The sequence below is a fragment of the Rhinatrema bivittatum genome, chromosome 2 (assembly GCF_901001135.1).
Source record: "Rhinatrema bivittatum chromosome 2, aRhiBiv1.1, whole genome shotgun sequence".
Classification (NCBI taxonomy): domain Eukaryota; kingdom Metazoa; phylum Chordata; class Amphibia; order Gymnophiona; family Rhinatrematidae; genus Rhinatrema; species Rhinatrema bivittatum.
In genome coordinates, this window is record NC_042616.1 from 584,646,218 (window position 1) to 584,669,566 (window position 23,349).

At 46.8% G+C, this 23,349-nt stretch overlaps 1 long non-coding RNA gene across 1 annotated transcript; it reads right to left on the reverse strand.

The window, feature by feature from the left end:
- Positions 1–607: 607 nt before the first annotated feature.
- On the reverse strand, positions 608–23,349 carry LOC115085249. Its single transcript, XR_003854767.1, has 3 exons — positions 23,088–23,349; positions 3,739–3,830; positions 608–800 (listed from the first exon to the last, which is right to left on the reverse strand). It is a non-coding gene; the product is annotated as an uncharacterized LOC115085249 (long non-coding RNA).

A 23,349-nucleotide genomic window follows, 5' to 3' on the forward strand; every position in this document is an offset into this window, starting at 1 on the left:
AAAGAAAAATTATTATTTTTTTTTTGTTCCATGGGGTTGTCAGTGCTGTGTTTAAGCATGTCATCAATGGTCAGCGTTGACAGCAAAAAAGAACATTTGAACATGTCCCAGGCTGGGGGGCCATGTCTACCCTGCTGTCATTAACACGGGGGCGGGTTGGCATTAGGACCCTTCCTGCTTGTTTGTTTTCTTTTTTTTTTTTTAATTGTGGGTGTTCCTGATTGGTGGAATTGTGCAACAGGAAGTTGCTTTCAAGCGGGGAATGGGGGTGATTTTGTTTACATTTTTTTTCCCCCGCCCTGACTCAGAAACCGTTGGCTCACTAGATTCTCGGCGGTTGTGGTGGCAACTGGGTGCAAATTTTTCTCTCACCCTCCCTCCCTTTTAGTGGACTGTTTATCAGTTTGGGGGTTTTGTCACAGCTGGGTGATAAACCTGAGCCTACACTGTTGTTGTTTTTTTTGTATAAATGTGTTTATTAAATTTTAAAAGAATAAAAGGACAAATTATACAATGATGGATTATAATAGCCAGTAACAACCTTAACTTCCCACGCCCACCCTAATAAATCCCACCCATCTTCACATACATCCAGAAGCCTCAGAAATTAACACAAAAGTTGCATTCTTGAGAGTACAGAACAACAATTATTCAATAAGTAGTTGACATGGAGGTATCCACTGGCCAATTATGTGTGTATCTTTCCTGCCATACAGTTGGGAGTTGTTTAATAAATGGATCCCAAATCATAGGAAAGGCTGATTGCCTACTCCTCTTCGTTATTGTCCATGTCTGATAATCTAAATGCAAAAGATCCAACATTTCTGTAAACCAAAAGTCAAATATTGGTGCATCACTCTGAATCCATTTATATAAGATACATTTCCAAGCAATGCACACCCTCTTGATCAGAAGGTGGCAAGCCAGGGTACTGCAACTTACTTCATCTGTAATAATTCCCAAGAGCCCAACAGAGGCACACACAGAGACCAGACACCCCATCAATGTGGACAATACTTCAGTAAAGATTCCCAAAAGCTATAAATTGGAAGACTTTCCCAAAACCTATGACTTAAAGAGGCATGGGCTTCAGGACACTTAAGACATTGTGGGGAAGAAATATTTCATTTGATAAGCACTATTAGGAGAGATTATTATCCTGTGTAGTATTCTTCAATACTGTTCCCACAACCCAACTGAAGGGACAGCTTCATAAAAATCAGCAAGTCCATTCAATAAATCTTCATCCTCAAACTCCAATCCCAAGTCCAGGTTTCATAGCTCAGCCAGTACCCTAAATACTTTATGAGAGGAAATGGAGTGTAAAAATTATTCAAGCTGGCCAATGACTGCTTCTGTTCCCAAAATAAAGATAGAAGCCTTTGAAAGGGACCCGATGAATAAGGGGCCTGATGAGGCCCAAAATATTTAGAGATAAAGCTTGCAATTTGGAAATAATAAAAGACTTGACTGGGTCAAAACCGAAGAGCTCTTGGCATTTTGAAAATGGATAAACTTGCTGACATTGATAGTCCAGAAAGTCATGAAATGTCGGAGGACCCGCATAGGCGAACCATGTAAAAAATTTGCTTTCTTGCCCAGGCAAAAACCAAGGATTATCACACAAGGATAATCAAGGAGAAATCTTCCATGAGAGCAACATCTTCCATCTTATGGCCGTCCACCCAAACTGCATGTATTTCACCAAAATATTCAGAGACAAATGAAGCGGAAGGTCTTTAGAACTTGCATGGAGCAGAAACTGTAAATCCTAAGGAGAAGCCATCCATTATTCTGCCTGTACATCTGCAAAACAATGACTACCCAGGAGCCAATCACCCAAGGCCTGCAACATACAGTCTAAATTATAATAATGCAGATTAGGGAAACCCCAGCCCCCTCTTGCAACAGGGATCATTAGCTTACTAAGGGACACCCTCGCTTTACGCTCCCCCCACACAAACCTAGAGCAAACTCGATATAGACTTTTAAGATCCAAAGATGTAAGTCTGAGAGGCAGCATTTGCAACACCTAAAGTAGTTTAAGGAGAAGCAACATTTTAAACAGGACTTTTCTACCCATGAGTGTTAAAGGCAGTTTCATCCACCCTAAAGTGTGCTTATGAATGTCTCCCAGTACTGGTGAGATATTGACTTGATACCACTGTGTAGTATCTCTGTGAATATGAATACCCAGATATTTAATCAAATCCCCTACCCAATGCAAGGAGATGTTCAGTCAGGAGTCATGTAAATGCCCCAGAATGTCTAAAACTTCAGACTTATTCAGGTTTAATTTTAGGCCCGAGAAGGAGCCAAACACCTGAAAAATATCCAAAATATGCAAGAAGGCATCGCGCTTGAGGGATAAAAAAGAAGAATGTCGTCACTGAATAGAAATGTACTCATGGGAGCAAATTTATTAAGCGCTACATGCTCCTGAAGAAAATCTTGAAGAGCATGCACCAAGGGCTCAAGCAACAAAATAAATAACAAGGGAGACAAGGGACAGCTCTGGTGAGTGCCCCTAGACAAAGAGAAAGGAACTAAAAGTTTGCTATTAACCAAAATCTGGGCCCTGGGGTTAGCATATAATACCTGAATAGCCTGAAAAAAGAAACCTGAAAACACACATTTGTCCAAGAGAAATTTCAAAAAAGACCACGAAACCCAGTCAAAGGCTTTCTCGGCATCAAATTCCACCAAGACAGGATCAGCAAAATGGCAACCTTTGCAGAGATCTAACTGAAGGGAAATACGTCTAATATTGACACTAGAGCATCTCCCCTTCACAAACCCCACTTGCCCCAGGGAGACCAAAGAGGGAAGAATACTGGCCAAGTGATTACTCAAAGGTTTAGCATAAATCTTAATGTCTACATTTAACAGGGAAATCGGTCTATAGGCAGAGGCTCGGCAGAATCCCTACCAGGTTTAGGAAGCACAATTATATTGGCCATCAAAGTGTTTCAGGCATTTCACGTGTGGCCACCATAGTAGCAAACAAGGACTGCGTGATATGCAGTGCAGCTAGGTTCAATACTTTATAAAAAAAAAAAAGACAATAGCCCATCAGGGCCTGGTGACTTGAAATTCCTAAGGTCCTTAATCACTGCCGCAATTTCCCCTACTTGAAATGGTTCATTCAGCCTATCTACCTGTTCAGGGGTCAAAATTGATAGAGAGATCCGTTCCATAAACCTATCCCTAACAGACAAATCTTCCACCTCTGCAGTATATAATTGACGATAATAGGATTGAAAAATAGCACCAATACCTTCAGCGGAGGTGACAACTTTCCCATCGCTCCCTCGGAGATTAGAAACAAATGTGAGTTTCCATTCTCCCTTCATTAAATTAGCCAACAGCTTACCAGATTTATTGCCATGAAGAAAGAGTTTGTGTTTCAGTGAAAACAAAGAAGATATCGATCTCTTATGTAAATTCTCATTCAAGGTTTCCCGCAATAAAAAAATTGGCATTGGAGTTCAGGGGACGGATTTAAATTAAGATCTCTTTTACAGTGGTTCAACTAATTAATGAGTTCTAAAATTTCCCTATCAAATTTCGTTTACACTGGATAGAATACCCAATGATATCCCCGTGAAGCACTACCTTGGCTGTTTCCCCAAAAAGAATGGGGTCTGAGTGATGTTGCTGATTATTTAACTCATATTCATTTAGACAACAAAAAAATCCTTGAAAGCTTTATACTGTATCAGCCAAACAGGCATTTACCAGTTAGAAAAGTCACGGTCAGAACCTGGTTTCCGTAAAACACAAATCACCGGGCAGTGATCAAACACTACCACAGGTTTGATAGCTGAGCTCTGTAATTGAGAAAAAAGAAAATCAGAGATTAACAGGTGATCAAGTCTGGACTTAGAATCAGCAGAACATGCACAGTGTGGAAAAATCTCTAGTACTGGGATTTAATACTCTCCAAGCATCAAGGACTTGTAGGGAGTTACACAAAAATGACAGTCCTTTAATGTTACTGAATGGTCAGCGATTGACGGTCCAGAGCAGGGTCAGCTAGACAGTTAAGGTCACCCCCAAGTATAACAGGTGCTCTGTTTATAGCGACTACCTGAGACACCAAATCAGCGAAAAAAAAACCATGGTCATACTGATTCGGCCCCTAAACTGATATCATGAGTGGTACGCTTACCAAAAAGGAGCCCTCCCACAATAGGATCCACTATGGACTGCTGCCATTGAAAAGAAAAAGACTTATGAATCAGAATGGCAACCTCTCAACTATGAGAGGAACCTGGTGCTACAAATATTTGATTGAACCCCTTCTTTTTTAATTTAAGTTGGGCCTTAGCAGTCATATGATTCTCCTGCAAAAATACAACAGATTCTTTTTCCCTCTTCACAGGGGTGCCCAGTAGGGATGTGAATCGTGTCCTCGATCGTCTTAACGATCGATTTCGGCTGGGAGGGGGAGGGAATCGTATTGTTGCCGTTTGGGGGGGTAAAATATCGTGAAAAATCGTGAAAAATCTAAAAATCTAAAAATCGCAAAACCGGCACATTAAAACCCCCTAAAACCCACCCCCGACCCTTTAAATTAAATCCCCCACCCTCCCGAACCCCCCCCAAATGACTTAAATAACCTGCGGGTCCAGCGGCGGTCCGGAACGGCAGCGGTCCGGAACGGGCTCCTGCTCCTGAATCTTGTTGTCTTCAGCCGGCGCCATTTTCCAAAATGGCGCCGAAAAATGGCGGCGGCCATAGACGAACACGATTGGACGGCAGGAGGTCCTTCCGGACCCCCGCTGGACTTTTGGCAAGTCTCGTGGGGGTCAGGAGGCCCCCCACAAGCTGGCCAAAAGTTCCTGGAGGTCCAGCGGGGGTCAGGGAGCGATTTCCCGCCGCGAATCGTTTTCGTACGGAAAATGGCGCCGGCAGGAGATCGACTGCAGGAGGTCGTTCAGCGAGGGTTCCGGCGCCTCGCTGAACAACCTCCTGCAGTCGATCTCCTGCCGGCGCCATTTTCCGTACGAAAACGATTCGCGGCGGGAAATCGCTCCATGACCCCGCTGGACCTCCAGGAACTTTTGGCCAGCTTGTGGGGGGCCTCCTGACCCCCACGAGACTTGCCAAAAGTCCAGCGGGGGTCCGGAAGGACCTCCTGCCGTCCAATCGTGTTCGTCTATGGCCGCCGCCATTTTTCGGCGCCATTTTGGAAAATGGCGCCGGCTGAAGACAACAAGATTCAGGAGCAGGAGCCCGTTCCGGACCGCTGCCGTTCCGGACCGCCGCTGGACCCGCAGGTTATTTAAGTCATTTGGGGGGGGTTCGGGAGGGTGGGGGATTTAATTTAAAGGGTCGGGGGTGGGTTTTAGGGGGTTTTAGTGTGCCGGCTCACGATTCTAACGATTTATAACGATAAATCGTTAGAATCTCTATTGTATTGTGTTCCATAACGGTTTAAGACGATATTAAAATTATCGGACGATAATTTTAATCGTCCTAAAACGATTCACATCCCTAGTGCCCAGTCCCACTACATTCTACGTAAGTAACTTAAATGCACTCCCCCATTATTCAAAATATAATAATGGATCCCCAATCTCAAATGATATCCAAAGGATCGAAACACACACTGCTTCTCAAAAGTGTATAACTTTAGTATAATCATAACATAAGTCTGCAGGTCAAAACTACCTCCTTCATCCCAAATATCATACAAAAATAACTGTGACTCCTGGAACCCTATACACACAGTCACTGGAACCCAATCTCCACATCCCTCCCCCCCTCACTCCCAATGCCCCCAAACCCTTCCTAATCCCCCATCAGTATGAGAAAACATTCTCTCTTCCATCAGAGAGTTGAAAACACCACTGATGCGAACAGGTGCCTTCCCCCTACTCCATCTCCACCCCTCTAGCAGAAGAACACTGGAAACTAGAAAGTAGGCAAGAAATGCACCCAGGCAGCTCTCAAAAAAGATATAGCTGCCACAAAGTAAAATAAATGTCTGTGGAACCACACAAAATTTGTAATTTCAGAGAAACCAAGAGCACATCTCCAAAGGTTTGCATAATTATTAACCAGGACTAAAATGTGATAAACGTCCAATAGGTGACCATAGGTGCAAGTGAATGAGGTCACTACGAACAGCCCATCGATCAAGGAAGGTTCCTAGTTAAGTCAAAGTCCAGGCTATAAAAACCACAAAAAACACCCTATCTATCCAGGTGAAAAAAAGGAACCATAGTAATAAACAGCGCTGTTGAAAGTACTAAGCACTTGACACTCCTGCAGTCGATTAAGGTGAAATGACGCAGTGGTACATCAGCACCAATCAGATCTGCAGTTAAGGAAGCTCGCTGAGGAAATCTTCCACTGCTTTGGGTGAGTCAAAAAACTAGATACCATCTTTAGCCCAAAGCTTTAGACGAGCCGGGTATAATAATGAAAACCTGAGTTGCCAGTTCACCAGATCTGAGCAGATCGGCATATAAGCGCACCTCAGCGAAGACATTTTAGAGGCAAAATTTTGGAAAATCAACAAGCGTTGCCCCTCTTAACTCAGGTCTCGTTTCCAGTGATATGCTTGCAGGAGGCGCACTTTGTGGGCATAGTTAAGGAGTTTCGCCAGTATTACCTTTGGTGTTTTAAGGCCTGACGTCGGTACACTTACGCGGTGCTCACGCTCCACTTTAAGGCAACTTACCAACGCAGTCAGGCCTAGTTCTAAAGGCAGCCAGTTCTCAAGTATGTCCTGCAGCTTGATGTCCGAGATCTGTTCTGCAAACTGGAGGTTAGACCTCCGAGATCGATTTTCCAGATCATCTAATTTTGCATCCTCTGCAGCTACCAATTTTTCTAGTGAGGCAATTTTAATCTGGAGAGCTGTGGTATCATCTTCCACCATGCTTACCCGGCCTTCTACAGTATCCATACATGAGGTGTAATCAGCCAGTGAAGCTTTAACCTCTGCCATCTGAGTGGAGACTTCAACAAAATGCGAGTTTAATGCTGCAACAACTGCTGTGGTGAGATTCGCCACCATTGAGTCGTTCAAAGCGCTACTGGGGGTCGAATCCTGAGCGGTGGTCATTTTATCTTCAGGGGCACACTGGTTCTATTTTTCTTTTTGGGAGAACCACATTGACAACCCGCACTCAAACTTCACACACAAGACAAGAGGTATGTGGAGGGTGCCAAAACAGGAGAGAAGGGCTTCAATATCCCGATGTTAAGGGATATACAAGGGGAAGGCACCCAAGCCCAAGGCAGGCACGTCCTCCCCGCTCACCACATCACGTGATCTCCTCTACGTTGGTTTTTGTTACCTGATTAAATGTTGCACTTGGGGTGTCTTGGGGGGGGGGGGGGGTTCACGCGTTAGCTGGGGGGGGGGGTGGGGAGCTGCTACACATGGCTGCTTTTGCAGTGCGTCACTGCATAGCTGATGGTGCTCCCTGCTGAAATATGGTGGGGAGGACTGGTAGTTGGTGGGGGTGCCACTGGTTTGCAGAATTCAGTGGGTGGGGGGGGGGCATGGAGCAGTATGTCACTGGGAAGTGGTGGCATATGGATTGGGGGTGGTGGTGAAGTTATTTTGCATATGTGAAGGCTTGTGTATGTTTTGTCAATAAACTGTAGCCATCTTATTTCCCAATCTTGTCTTGTGTTGTTCTTGAGGTTGGGGAATGGGGTTGGGGAATGGGAGAGAATGCCTTGTATCCTGCCTGCCCATGTTAGTGATTTGAAATCCAGGATCATCTGGAAGAGATCACTGCCTGCAGTTTTCCCCCCTTTTTTTCGTCTTGTTCTTTGGTCTGTTGGGTGAGAACAAGGGTCCTGGTGCTGCCCAGGGTTAAGAATTTGGCAGCATTAATCGGGCATGAATCCTTAGCTAATACATTCATTTATTGCCCAAGTGTGTTGTTCAGACGAGACCATGCCTCCAGCCAATGCAGTTTGAGGTAATTTATTGTGAGTTAGTGTGAAGATCAAAGGGGGGGGGGGGGGGGGGAACTGAGGCCAAAAGCAACACTTGACCTTGGATTGTACAAAGATATCGCAATTGTGCTGAAAGCTGTAGTTTTAATTGCTGGATGTGATTAATTTGCATTGATGACTGATAGAGAGATCAGAGTACAAAGTTAAAGACTGGATCAGCAGAATCAAGGCCGGTTTTGCCTGCAGCAGCCCCCGAGCTCCCTGTACTGGAGGTTTCCATGCTAACTTACAGTGCCCTGATGGAATAGGTAGAAATTTTGAATGGGATTTTGTTGTTTTCGTTTGTGTTGTCAGTAAAAGGAATTTGACAGGCTGGGCTCTGTAATTCAGTTTTCTGGTTTATGATCTCCTCCTGCCCTTGACAGCTCTGCAGCCTTTGCTAACGGGAGGCTGTTTCAAAGTTTACCAGCAGTGCAGTCAGGGGCAGCATCGTGGCTGGAGGGCTTGTTGTGTTTGGGGGATAAAGTGTGGAGTCCCCGCGGATGCCAGGGTCTGAAGTGTGCATCAAAATCCCCTGATGGGCTAAAATGTACCAACTCGCTTTCTGCTTTGTGTTCAGAATCCTAACAGCATCCCCACCTGAAGTGTAAATAACCCTCAAATTTCAGCTTATGGTGTTTGTACCGCATTGTTGAAATTGTTTCCCCCATATTATTTTGTCTTGTTAAAATTCTAGGGAGAACCCATACTGAATATGAGAAATAGGTACTAAGTATACAGCCTTACAGCGTCATAAATTTGCTTGGAAATACTACACTCTGCACAGATAAATTAGTGCACTTTATTTACCTATGGTAAAGACACACATTATAACTGCTTGATAATAAATATATGAAATAATAGTCTTCTAACTCCTTGCTCTTTTTCTAATACATTTTTGTTGTGACAAATTAAAAGCAAAGAAAAAAAAAAGGACAAAGCTAATCTCTGATTTCCAGGAATGCACCTTCGTAATTAATTCAGATTCTGTGGCTAGTGGTCAGTCTGACCAGTTTTACATGCTTTTGTTTTACATTTTATCATCAGTTTTCAATTCCTTGAGGGTTGGATTTCAAAACTTGGAAGCATCCATAAGCTTTGGTAGAATAGTATGACTGAAAGTGAAACTTATTGGGCTTTATATGTAACTTATTACTAGTGTTTGTGGTTTTGAGTAACTGTGCGGAAAGAGAGGTTTCTCTGATATCATATTGTGACAGAATCTTGAATGGCAGGAACTGTCAATCAAAGGCTGCAGAACAATCTTTTCCTTGAAGTTGAGGGATACATGGAGCTAATAATTAAGATAACTAATGTAGCCCTAGGGAAAGGAAATCATGTAAACAGATGGAGCGCTTTGAAAGTATGTGATGTTGTAAAGGAATCCCAGGGAGGAAATCCTATGCAGAGGATGGGGGGAGGACTCCACACCACCAAAATTCAGGTGCTTTCAATTATTGAAGCTGCAATAATAGAAGGAACTCAAGGTTGAGCTCCCCCTGCTTTGAAGCTGGGTATCTGGTGGCTGGGAAGCTGGCTGGGAAGCACTTTCAAATCAGCACAAAAGGATTTAATAAGGGCATTGGCCTCTCAATATTAAACATTTTGTCTCTTCCTGTGTAGCCCCAGAGGACCTATGAAAGGTAGTACATCAAGTCCCAAAATCTACAGGGAAATGCCACAGGGCCCAGAGATGGAGCACTGTAGCTTCAGGTAATGACTAGCTCCACCACAAATGTCATATCTCAAACTCCTTTGGCCTCTATCTTTCCTAAATGTTTAATTGGACTAACCCCAGTTATAAAATATAGGAACATAATGGCAGAAAAAGACCATATGGCACATTTAGTCTGACCATCAGTCCAATTCATTTAGCATAATTCCCATCACTTCGTTAGAGATACCCTGTATTTATCCTATGCTTTCTTGAATTCAGATAGTTTAGTCTCCATCACTTCCACTGGGAGGCTGATCCACAGTGGAAGTTGGGTAGGGGGGAGAGGGTTCATTACAGGTGAGCGGGGAGTCTCTATATCTCATTTTCTTTTTTTACATGCAGTTTTACGGAGGAGCAGGCGACATGTTAACATGGCGGGGGCCTCAGCTGGGAGGGCCGCTGCCATAAATCTGGTTGATTATCTGGTTAATATTTTTTCCTTCTCAGTGTCTCCCTGAGTAATTCAACTCAAATTGTTTCTTAGAATGTTTGTGGGATTAACTCGCCGATAAAACGTTCTCAGATACTCTCGGCCCTGAAGAAAAAATCTGTCAGAGTAGCCTTTTTGCAAGAAACTCATCTTACTGATAATGAGCATGTCAAGTTCCGGCGAACCTGGGTGGGAGCTGTCCACTATGCCTTGGTTTCTTCAAAGTCGGCAGGAGTCGCTATACTTATTAGCAAGCATTTACCTATCAAAATTACCCAAGAAATTAAAGACCCTAAAGGTCAGTTTCTTATTTTGATTACGGAATTTCATAATCAGGTGGTGGTGTTATGTAACATTTATGTGCCAAACACCTATAACCCCAGTTTTTTCAGAGGGCTCTATTCCCATCTGCTTCCCTTTATTTCTGCAGCAATAATAATGGGTGGAGACTTTAACACCATCCGGGACCCACAGATAGGCTCATCTCAATGTCATAGACAGGAACCCAGGATGGGTAAGGGTCCAGCAATGTTGGAAAATACCCTGCATTTGTTAGATGCCTGGCAAATCCTCCACCTGGTGAAGAAAGATTTCACACGTCTCCCGGGCGCATGCGACATTCTCTAGACTAGATTATTTTCTCATAAATAGCAGTGTATTTTCTCATCTCCGTGATGCCGGAATTGATGACATCATTGTTTCACACCACTCTCCGGTGTGGGTGACTCTCCAGTTTGCAACTCCCCAGGCCTCCACCAGAGTTTGGAAGTTTCCGTATTTCTTAGCAGAGGACGCCCCTTTTAAGAAATTTTTGTCAGATAAGTGGTCGGAAAATGCGGCCCTTGATCATGCTCATGCTACCCAGCCCATGCTATTTTGGTATACCGCTAAGGCAGTTCTGTGGGGAGATATAATTTCCTATGTTTCTTACCGTAGGAAGGTCTTAAACCAGCGTATTCTGACACTAAGTGCTCAGTTGTGTAAGGCTCGAGCATGGCTAGTTTCCTCAGAGACAAGACAGGCCCATGAAGCCTACCTCTCCCAGCAACATGACTTGAATTCCCTTCTACATCAAATAGCTAAAAAAGGTGTCATGTATTACCAGTTCTGGCTTCACCAATATAGCAATAAGACGGGGAAGATGATGTCTAATCTGATTCGGTCTATGCGAGCAAACCGTTTTATTCCGGCGTTACGGACATCTTCTGGTACGCTGGTGAAAGATACTCCTTCCATTTTGAACCTCTTTAAATAATTCTATGCCACCCTGTATGAGACAGAAGGATGGAGCGAAGAGGCCTGCGAGAGATTTTGCTTCCAGTTGTTTCTTCCTCACTTAACGAGAGATTAACGGGAGGACCTAAATAGACCCATTATGGGGGAGGAAATCCAACTTGCTATCAAACAGTCCAAACCTTTCAAGGCCCTGGGGCCGGATGGGTATTCAGCTGAGTATTTCAAACACCTTTCTGGGCAGATCTCCCGCCCCCTGGCTTTAATGTTTTCAGAGCTTATAGACCAGGGCTCCTTCCCGGTAAATATTAATCTTGCGCACATATCCCTCATATCCAAGATAGACCAGGGCTTCTTCCCGGTAAATGTTAATCTTGTGCACATATTCCTCATATCCAAGGTAGGTAAAGACCCGCTCCTGCTGGAATCAGATCACCCCATATCCTTACTTAATTATGATCAAAAGTTATTGGCTAAAATCTTAGCGGACCGGCTGGCGATCATTCTCCCCTCTCTTGCTGGGGATCACCAGGTGGGGTTTGTACGCAAGTGATATGCCCTTTCTAACATACGCCGAGTATTGACTACCATGGTCATGTGCCTGCAGAATTTAAGTCCCTACATGGCTATCAGTTTTGACACCGAAAAGGCTTTTGACAGTGTGGAGTGGAGGTATTTATTCCATATTTTAACTAAAATGGGATTTGAGGGTTATTTTTCCATGCCATTCGGCTGTCATATCATGCTCCACAAGCAGTGATCATAGCTAACCAAGCACAGTCAGAACCCTTCTCGGTGATGAGAGGCACAAGGCAGGGGTGTCCGTTATCCCCTTTACTTTTTATCCTGCAGCTTGAACCACTCCTGCTCACTATTCAGCAAAATTGGGAGATCAGGGGCATCTGTTTTGGCCCTAGTTTTTTCAAATGTGCGCCCTTTTGTGGATGACCTCCTGGTCTTCCTTACTGACCCACAGACTTCATTACCCCCGTTATTTCATTTAATATGGAACTGGAGTATTTTCTGGGATGTGGTTAAATGAATCTAAGTCCTCTGCCTTGGCATATCCAGATACTAAGGATAGTTGGCCTGATTCCTTTCCCTTGAGCTGGGCTGGTGAGAGTCTTCATTAATTAGGAGTGTTAATCCCACAGGATCCGGAAAAGGTATATGAGGCGAACATCCGAAGGCTCCTCCGCTCTACTCAAGACACACTGGCTACCTGGCGCCTTCTTCCGCTCTCCTTGGGGGGGGCGGGTAAACTTATTTAAAATGACCATTCTCCCGAAATGGCTATATACCCTGCAAAATTTGCCAATCCTGCTAAAGCGCAGAGATATCCAATTACTGGAAGGTGCTCTCCGGCGCTTTATTTGGTGAGGTGGGAAATCAGCGTCAACTAGTCTTCCTTCTTCCTTAGCGCAGACTGTTCTTGTTAAGCCTATCCGACAGGCGTGGTTGCGGTTAACTAATATATTGCAAGTGTCTAAGTTATGCTCCCACTTTTTGCCAATTATAGGTAATGCTGAGCTCTCCCCGGGGATGCAATCTGCTAGTTTTAAACTCTGGGAATCCAGAGGGATACCTTTTCTGGGTCAACTGATAATGAAGGAGGGAAAGACTGTACCGCTCCCTGAGTTCCGAGATCTGTATAACTTGGGGGTGGCTCACACTTTCCCTTACCTGCAGCTTAGGCATTACATTGCCACGCTACCTGCGTTATCCAAACACCCTTCGGTTTTTCAGGCACTGGATCGGGTGTTTCACTTCGAGCAAAAAGTCCCATCAATGTCTGTTTATTATAAATATATGCGACAACAAGTGCGGGTTAATATCTGTCTGGTTTTGGTGGACCGTTAGAACCGGGGTGGGGATTTCACTGTTACACAATATATTTTGTGGGTGGGCTTTCGGCAAATAGCCAGGATCTCGACTAGCATGTACTATAGGGAGTTACAGTATAAATTTTTGAGTCAGGCCTATGTATCCGCCCAAGTCGCTCACCAATTGACTATTACCAATTCTGCTTTATGTCTGCGGTGTAACAAGGCTACTGGCACTTTATCTCATGCCTTTTGGACGTGCGCCTCTGTCCAATGCTTTTGGCGCAGGGTGGCAGAATATATGGCAGACTTACTGGATGTGGTCATTCCCGTGACTTCCTTATGGCTACTGTTTGGGTGTATTTCTCCCATCAGGGTTAGAGATCCTGGCTCTCGCCTGCTCATACAGGCAGCCTGTCTAGTGGGAAAAAAGGTGATTCTTCTCGTATGGAGGACCAATGAAGAACCATCTTTCTGCACCTGGAGGAATCACTTTCACTCCATGATGAATATGGACAACAAGGCTTCCCGGAGCTCCCCGCGCTGGAGGCAGACCTTTCTCTCTATTTGGAACACATATCTCCAGGCACTCCCGCATCGTGCACGAAGCTTGATAGTAAATGACTGAGTCGCCACTTGATTTACCAGAGGGGTAACCTCAGGGGAGACTGTGGATCGTGGCGGGGTCGACTGCTCACCTGGGATGGGGAGAAGAAAGGGGTGGGGGGTGCAGTGGGGGGCGAGGGGAGGGCGGGAGGGAAAGCAGAGATACAGGGGGGATTGGGGTTGTGTTTTTGAATCCTGTTATGGTGTCATTGGTCTGAGGATGATTCAAGAACCCACCATCTTCAGTGTTGTACATCTTTGTTGAGAAATACCAATAAAAAACATTTATTAAAAAAACAAAAACAAAACAAAACAAAAAAAAGAATAGTTTAGGGCAGCATTTGCAAAGTAGGATTTATCCGGTTATCTAGCAGGCCATTGTATATCCAGGTATATTTGGTGGCAGCTAGATAGCCGGATAAGACACTTATCCAGCTATCTTTTAGCTGCATACAAAGTTGGTGGGCAGTGGACAGATCAGGGTGGTGCTACTTATCCAGTTAAGTTAACCGGATAAGTAGCAAAATTCACTCTTATCCAGTTTAAGTTAAACCAACCAAAGGATTATTATCAAATATTGATGACACCTAGTTGTTTTGTGTTTTTCTTTTTGGTTTTTTTGGGGTGGAAGAAGAGTTGATTTCTGAATTCTCTTTTTATACAAATTAATTTGATTAATTGTAACAACTTTAATTTGATGGCTCTGAGATCATCTTTTCTTTAACCCACAGAGGAAACAGTAGTCAGCTGTAATAATACAAATGACAACAGAGAGGCTGAGGGAAGCAGAGTAAAAACATTGTTCTCACTTTCCTAGAAGCTTGCTCAGCGAGGACAGCCTGAGCATTGCTGCAGGGCTAGAGTCCTTCATTTTTGGTATAAATAAATTTTCATCCATGAATTCACAGATTTTTCCAAAGGCGAAAATCTGTTTCACCGATTTTCACCCTGATTTTATGCCAATGGAAGAGCTGTGCAGGCAGGGTTTAAGACTTTCTGTCACCACCGGAAGTCAATGCAGGCAGACGAGTGTGCTGCACTTCAATTCTTGCCAACCCACTGACAAAAGCACTTGCCCTTCAGTGCCATGGATGCGTTTTAGTCCTGTCCTCTCAAGCAGCCAAAATCAAATACCTCTATGTCCCGCCCCACCCTATCCAGTGCCGCCACTGTAATGCAGCACTAGAAATGGCCCCCATTCCCCACGGGAATCACTTCCCAGAAGGCTCTCTGGCTCTGAACTGCAGAGCTCGGGGGCCCACAGCATTAGCAGGAGCCTGGAGCTACCACCACTGGTAAAGCTGAACGTTGTTCCAGGGCTGGGGGGGGGAAGAGGGGAGCTAGAGGAATTCTTAGGTGAGGTGAAGAGGTTTTGGTGGGAGAGGGGGATTCTTGCGAGAGAGGAGGTTAAAGAGAAATTTGGAAAGAAGGGAGACATTGAAAAAGCAGGAGAGTGAGAAATGTTATGTTATGAGGATTTGTTAATGCATGGTGACATAATTGCTTAGGGGTAGATTTTCAAAGGTGCACGCGCACACATGGGCACCCGATTTTATACCTGCACGCAAGTTATAAAACTGGGGGTCGGCACGTGCAAGGGGGTGCACACTTGTGCATCCTGTGTGCGCCGACGCCCACGGCCTTCCTCAGTTCCCTCCCAGTCCGCTCCAATTTCAGAGCGGACTGGGAGCAATAACCTCCCTTCCCTACCCATCCCTTAGCCCTAACCTAGCCCCCCCCCCCCCCAATTCTTTATTTTACCTTTTGCGCCTGCCAGCACGCGATCCCTCGGCACAGCGGCAAATGGCCACTGTGCCGGGGGCCTCTAGCCCCACCTTGCCCCCCCCCCCCAGACTGCCCCACCCCTTTCCCAAGGCCCCAGGACTTAAACGTGTGTGGCCGAGCCTTTGAAAATAGGCCCGGCACGCGTAAGGCCACCTATACGCATAAATAGTTCTACAGCAAAGAATCGTAAATTTTGTTCATTAAACAATCTACTTAATTTTATTTTTTTTTTTTACTATCCTTGCTTTTGTTCACTATAATAAACTCTGATATTTATCTGGAAAAATAATAAGTAATTTTTTCCCTCTGATTTTAAACCCTTACAAATTCCTGGGGGAAAAAAAAAAAAAGAAAACCAAAAATGAAAGTCCCTAATTTCTGGAGAAGGGACGAGCCTGCAAAGGCCCCATCACTGCTCGCAGGGCCGGGACGGGAGAGGACTTCTCCGACACCCTCGGTCTCCTGCAGGACCCGAGAGGGTCAGAGAGCGCGGCACGGATGGGTGGGATGTTAGCCAGCCGCCAACTGGGGAGAGTGCGAGGCTTCGAGTTGCAGGTGGCAGCTTGCTTCCTGCCCAGCATCCCAGAGCCCATCCCAGTGGGATCCTTGAGAAGATATGCCCTGGGTGGGGAGGCAGTGGGTTGCTTAATATCCAGTCTGGATATTAAGGGTGACGGGGGGGGGGGGGGGGGGGGGGAAAGACAGGCTGCCCTGTCCTTCTGAAGTTGGGAGGCGAGGACCTTAGGTGGCTTCTGTCTCTGCCCCTAATTAGTTGAACTGAAGCCTCCCTCTCTGCCTTACCTGCACCACTGGACCCTCCCGGCAGCACTGGGAAAGCTGCCAGCACTGTTACTTTCCCCCAGGTACTGTGGGCGGCGTTTCGCCCAGTCAGGTAGACATTGGCTAACAGGTAGATCCGCCCTATCTGCTTGGTGCTAGCCAGCAGGGAGTTCTCTGCTGGCACAAGGTCTTTTGATCTAGGGGACAGGGTCTGAGCAGGATTATGCCGAGCTGTGCTGCATCTTTCCCCCTCGTCTGCCCGGTAAGGGAATCACATTTTCTGGATTACCTTGTTTGTTCTCTGCAGTCTGTAAGTCAGGGAACCTATGTCATGTTCGGACTTTTGTTTTCTCTAATTAAGCATCACTGAAAAAGTGTGACTGTTTTGTTGCATTTAAACTACACCTCGTCACTGGAGCGGGTGGACTGCTGCTAATCAGTGCCCAGAGTCAGCCGCTACCTCTCTCACTCTCCTGCCTGCCAGTCAACCGACCCTTCACCTTGGTGCAGATTGCAGCAGCGGCTCCTGTGCCAAGAATCACCTTGACTTGCGCACCCCTAGGTGGCAGATCTTTATTGATTTAGCTGAATCTCTTTTCGTTTGCTTCAGGCTTTTTCTGGGCTTGAGGTTTTATAAAATTATTATGTGCTGGAGCGCGGTTCATTGGTTTCTGCCTGCTGGCGCTGCAGTGGGTCGGGCAGGGACAGCAGGACTTGTGCGTTTCTCTCTGCACCAACCTTCCCAGTCAGAAAACGGGAGGCCCCCCCTGCTCTGTGGCTCTCTTTCTTTAACTTGCTTGGATTGGATAAAGAAAAATGATAATGTAACACTCCAGGGACATAGGGGGAACTCCTGCTGCAAGGTGCCAAGGGTCATAGTTCCAAGCTGTCCCCATGTCACCTGCAATTCACAAACCGATAGGGAATGTCGTACTACTTTCCCCACAATCCTACCCCTCTGTCGGGTTACTTGAACGATGGACAGTCCCACCCTGTTAAGGCATCTTCCTGGGGTAGGGAGAAAGGGCCAGGGTGGAAAAGAAAAGGTTAAATGAATTTTGGCACATGTGCAAGAACTAGACCCAAAAGAATCATTGAAACATTTATTTTTCTCCTTCCAAAAAGCTGGAGAATGATATTAGGTGCAAAACAAAATCAGGATAAGAAATACTGTAACAGTTTTCTAAACAAAGAATACACTTAACCAGTAAAGAACTTCTATTCTTTCACAACAACAGCCACACTCGATTCAACCGCACCACTTAGGAACCGTTGTGTCACCAGTACTGGTATGAATCTAAATTTCCCTTTTCTTAACCAGTTTTAGCCACAATCTTCAGCATCAGATAAGTGTCTGGCTGCTAATTAAAAGCTTCAACGGATTTTGTTTTCTATTTCCCTTTCTTTGTATTACCCCCTCCTTAATTGATGGAGATTTGTGATTTCTTTCATTTGATTGTGTGGCTGTTTTCTTGGTAGGCTTTTTTTTTTTTTTGCTTATTTTATTTCATTTTTACTTGTGTATTTGATTTAAAGTAAAAAAAAAAAAAAAAGTTTCAAAGGATCGAAAAGTTTCTTAATAATTTTCACCTATTTGTATTTTGCAGACTTTCCTGAAAGGAAAGTATTATACCAGATGATAACTCAGTAACTGGAGTTTCAATTTGGAAACTTCTCAGAATTGACTCAAGAGCTCTTTAAAGTGTCAGTGTCTAATAATGTGCAGCGTAAGTGGGTGAGCTCAAGGATTCCCCTGGTCATAGAGAGCCCATCTGGGCTGTGGCTAGCACTGGACCGGCCGTGTGATGTTGCTCCCACGCTGTAACCCTCCATGGGTCCCTTGCCTCTCTCTGGGTACCTACAAAGCTGATTTAATAAAATAAAAGCAAAAGAAACCTTCTCTACTCTACTCTAATGGGGGTAGTAGTAACTGGCTCCCGCTGCCTCTCCGTGCAGTCTCAGATACTGGGCATCTAGCTATCAAGATTAAAATAACTGTGTTCAGGATCCTTACTTAAACACAAGGAAAGGGTAATGCACACATATACAGGCAGGGTGTTTTCTTGCTCAGAAGCAGCTGCAGTGCTGCTGGCAGGCTCAAGGTATCTGAATCTGCGCACTCTGGCTGGGCTGGCTTCTTCCTGTCTTTGCTGGGCTGGCTTCTTCCTGTCTTTGCTTTTCAGACTGCGCTCCTGTCTCTGTGTTCAGCATCAGCAGGCAGTCTCTGTCTCCCCAGCTCCCTGTTCCAGCCTTCCGCCCCTCTACAGCAGACATTCAGCAGTGGCGCTCCCACAGTCTCGTCAAGTCCTCATTCAGGCTTGACCCTCTGATCTCTTCAGGATCTGTTCTTCCCACAACAAACTCTCATGAGCATCTGCTCTACTCTGGGCACTTTCTCAGCAGGCATTTATTCTTGGCTGCGCGTCTGCTTCCCTACAGCTCTCTAGGTAGGGCCCACAGTTTCCCACAATTGTCCGGCTAAGGTAAGGGCTGCAAACTTTTGGCCCGTCCTGTGCAGTTGGCCAGTCCTGGCCTAAATGCTGCAGGAGAATGGGGTCTGGGTTGTACTCCGCAGAGACCTAGCATGCCAGTGGGAAATGACATGGCACGTTCCTCTTCTTCTGGCCTCCTCCTCACCCCAGGAAGAGAAGCATCACTGGTGGCAGTGGGACGGCACATTGCTTCTGGCAGCTACCCACCCACCACCGCCTTCCTGTTTCCCTCACTTACCCTCCATGGCTGGAAAAAGGAGGACCATGGCCTTGCAGCACCTTAGGTTGCATCCTCCTCCTCCTCTGCTGCCAGTGCCTGAAGGTTGTGTTTTGAACCACATGGGGGCCCGAACAGCAGAGGAAGAGGACACAGCCCAAGGTACTTAAAAGCCGCAGTCCTCCCATTTTTTCAGCCATGGAGGGCGAAGGGGGGATGTGGGAGAGGGAGTGAATGAGGGTGAGTAAGGGAGAGAGAAGGAGGGTGAGAAATGGGATTGTGGTAGGACACAATGGGATAGAGTTGGGGAGAGAGGGAAGGAGGATGAGAGGATCGTGGGGATGGTGAGGGAGTTGGGGGTGGGAGTGAAGGAGGGTGAGTGACGGGATTGTGAGGGGTTGGGAATTAATGCGAATGAGTTGGAGAGAGAGGGAAGAAGGGTGAGTGAAGGGCTTGTGGGGGAGATGGGATGAACAAAGGAGAATCAGAAGATTGGGGGGAAGGAATGTAAATCAGGGAGGGTGAGGGCATCAGATGGGAGGAAGTGAACCGACAACGTCAAGATGGGGAAGGGAAGTGAATGATGAAGAGTACGGGGATGGGGGCAGTGAATGAGAGAGAAGGGGTGGGTTGGATGGATGAGGGGAACATGGTGGAAGGGGAGAGCATTAGGGAAGAAAGGAAATGTGGGGGATAGGAGCAAGTAGATGAGAAATGGCGAGTGAGGGGATCTTAGGACTGGAAGGTAGTTGAGGGATCACAGGGATGGAGGGGAAAGAGCAAGCGAGAGAAGAAAGTGAGAGGATTGTGGGAGATGAGGGAGAGTGCCATTGTGAAAATGAGCGAGGGAATGGGGAAGAAAGTGAGGAGAACAGAGTAGGTGTGTGGAAGGAATGAGGGGATCATATGGGTGCAAGTGGAGTGAGGCGATTGCAGGGGATGTAGGATGTGAGAGGATTGGAGGGCCTATTGGGGTGTGAGGGGATCAAAGGGGCTTTGGAGAGAAGGGAAAGAGGGGATGGGGTGGGATTGTGGGGTTGTGGATTTCTTCCTTCCTCTTCCCAACCCAATCTTTCCTCCTTCTCCACCCCACCTCCAGTTCTTCATCCTGATCTTCCCTTTTTCTCTTTCACAATATTCCCTTTTTTCCCACCTCCCCATTCCCAAATCATCTTCCTTTCCCTCCATCCTCTCCCCCTCTCTTCTCCATTATTCTTTTACCCCTCCTGCCTAAGATTCCTTCTTCATTTCCCTCCTTTGAGATCTGTTACACTCCTGCTCGCCGTCCCAGCCGTGAGCAGGCACTTACCTCTGTGGCATGGAGCCGCTGACGTTCTTCCTGGCAGGAGCCGCAGCTAGCCCTTCTCCTTCACCGCAGCAGGAGCCGCGGATTTTGGTGTCCCTTTTCCTGCACGGCGGGCCGCTGTGCTCTAATGCAGCTGGAGCTGCCGCCGCTGCCCTCTCCATCTTTGCGGCCAGAGGCCGCAATCCCTGGTCTTTCCTAGTGGCCGGAGCTGTCCTTGGTGTCTTTTCTGCAGCAGGGAGCCGCCTCCAGCGTCGGGGCCTGCTCCAGGGCCCAGTTTCTGCTTCAGCCCTGCTCTCCAGGGTCGCAGCGGCAGCATGGCTGCTGTCCATGGTCCTGCCCGCTTCCCCTAAGGGGCAGGGCCGCGTCTTCCTTGCAGATTTAAAGGGCCAGCCCTCCTGGACTCCTCCCTGGGCGTCTTCTGATCTTCAGCCCTATTTAAGGGCCCTGCAGTCATTCTGTCCTTGCCTTCGGAAGGGGTTAGCCCTCCCTAGGACTTCTCGGCTTCACTCCTGCTGGCATTCCTTGTTCTTCGTGGGATCCCTTGTTGTTCTGTTCCTGGTCTCTGCTGATGTCTTGATGTTCCGTGTTCCATGATCCAGTCCTGATGTTCCGTCATCCAGCCCTGATGTCCTGAACCCCTGGTTCCTCGTCCACTTTTCTTGGCGTGCCACGGTTGTGGTCCATGACCAGCCCATGGGGGGCTGTGTAGGGCGCTACGTGGTACAAGGCCTTCTTCTCATCTGCAGCACAAGCCTCTGGAAGGTCATCCTTCCTTGTAGCCAAGTCCTGACTTGGTCGTGTTCCCTGAGGCTCGTTCCAGCCTTCAGATTCACTTGTGTCTGCTTCCGTCCATGACCAAGACTCTGCCAGAACCTGTTCCGCTCCAGCGTAGTCTGTGACCAGCCATGTGTGGCTGTGTAGGGCGCGCACCGGTGCAGGCCTCTACTGAATCTTTGACATGTTCCAGTCTCAAATTCCACTTCTACTCCTGGAGTCTACTTCGCGTTCAAGCATGGTCTGTGACCAGGCCCGTGGGTGGGCTTTGTAGGGTGTGTTGCGTCACAGCCTCAACCTAGTACTTGATCCTAAGTCTTCGTCTGAGTCTTCCTAGCGCTCAGAGTCCTTCAAAGTTCCTCGTCTTGAGTCTTCACATTCCAAGTTCCTTGTCTGAGTCTTCCATGTTCCAGAGTCTTCATCCGCATTTGCCTCCTGTCCAGCCTGCCGCCTTTGCCGTTCCCAGCGGCAGGTCCAAAAGGGCTTGGAGTGGTCGGAGGACCTCTCAGAGACCAACCTTGCGTGGTTGGTCTCATTGAGGCTGTGCAGGTCGACGGGGGCCTGGCTTCCTGGTCTCCGCCCAGGCTCAGACATGTCTCGCCTGCCTCGGTACCGCCTTGGAGTTCTCTGAGGTCGTGCCGTGGCCCAAGGGCACACAATTCCCTTGGAAATGGGACCCCTCTCCTAGTGCTCCCTAACAAGATCCCTTTTCCTTCTTCTGAGATCTCCTTTCTCACATTCCAGATCCTGTCCTCTCCTTCCTCCCTAGCCCTAATCACTAACAGGCTGATTCAGTATGGTGTGCTCAGGCCGAGCGCACTGTTAGCCCCCGTTTGGACACGCGTTTTTGACACCAAAGGCAGGAGTTAATTTCGGCCGGCACCAGGAAAGTGTACAGAAAAGCAGAAAAAACTGTTTTTCTGTACACCCATGATATTAAGTTGGAGGCCCTAAAAAAAATAAAAAATCTGCCCATGGCCCACAGGTTGGAAAACAGACGCTCAAATTTGCCGGCATCCTTGTTCCAAACCCATGGCCGTCAGCGGGTTCGACAACCTAGCCGGTAAAATTAAGCGTCGGCTGTCAAACCTACTGACAGCCGCTGCTTCCACCAATAAGGAGGCACTAGGGATGCACTAGTGTCCCTAGCGCCTCCTAATTAGCACGGGCCCTCATTTACATACTGAATCGCGCGCCCAGGAGTGGCCTGGGCGTGCATTGGGAGAGCGGGCACTCGCCTCGGAGCGCCAGCTCTCCCGCGCAGTTTACTGAATTGGCCTGTAAGACCCTTTTTTCTGTAATAAAGATCCCAATAAAATAATTGGATAGAGAAATGTCAGAAAACAACTTTATTTTAATTAACTAAAAAATATATTATTTACATTGCAAATATATAGAAAATTATGTAAATTTTTCCCACATAGTTGCTGCAAAATTTTGAAAAATCTGTCACAGAAATTTCTAACTCTTGCCACAGAATTTTGAAAAACCTGCTGTAGGTAACCAGGGACTCTGTCTATAGGCAGTCTTCCTCTCTTGGCTGGACTCTCTCCTTCGGGCACCCTGGCTGGATTATCTTCACCCTGGTTCCCTGCAGCTCTCACAGGCAGCAGGTTCGCTCTCACCACTTCTTCACCAGGCCCAGATTTAGACATAGGTAGTTGTTTAGGCCACCAAATTTTGAAGGCCTCAAATACCAGGCCAAAGAGGAGTGCAACTGTACCAGGGAGAAGCCAATTCCGGAAAACCACTTCAAACTAGTGGTGCTCCTATGGCACTCTGGGACTTTGGGGGTTGGTAAGTGGAAAAAGAACCAAGAACCCACCCACATACATATACACACACACACACACACACACACACACACACACACTTTTAAATCTCTAGGGTCTCCCACCCACATCTCCATCTCCAACCCTGCCTATGATCGCACAACTCATACCCGGCACTGCCTCTCACCTCTCCTGGGCTCGTCCTCTCCAAACCATTTCTCAGGATCAGGCAGCCTCCCACAGCCTCTCTGCTCCAGCGGCGCCTGTTGATTCTTAGCTTCGCTGCTCTTTTCGGCTGGTTCTGGTCAACTCCTCCTGCTGCTGCTGCCTGCCTGGGGACTCTTGGGTTCAGCACAGCCTCTCTTCTCCGCAGCGCTTGGGTGACTACACGCCCGGGCTTCTTCGCGGCCTCTTCTTATGCCCTTTGGACTAACTCCTCCTCATTCATG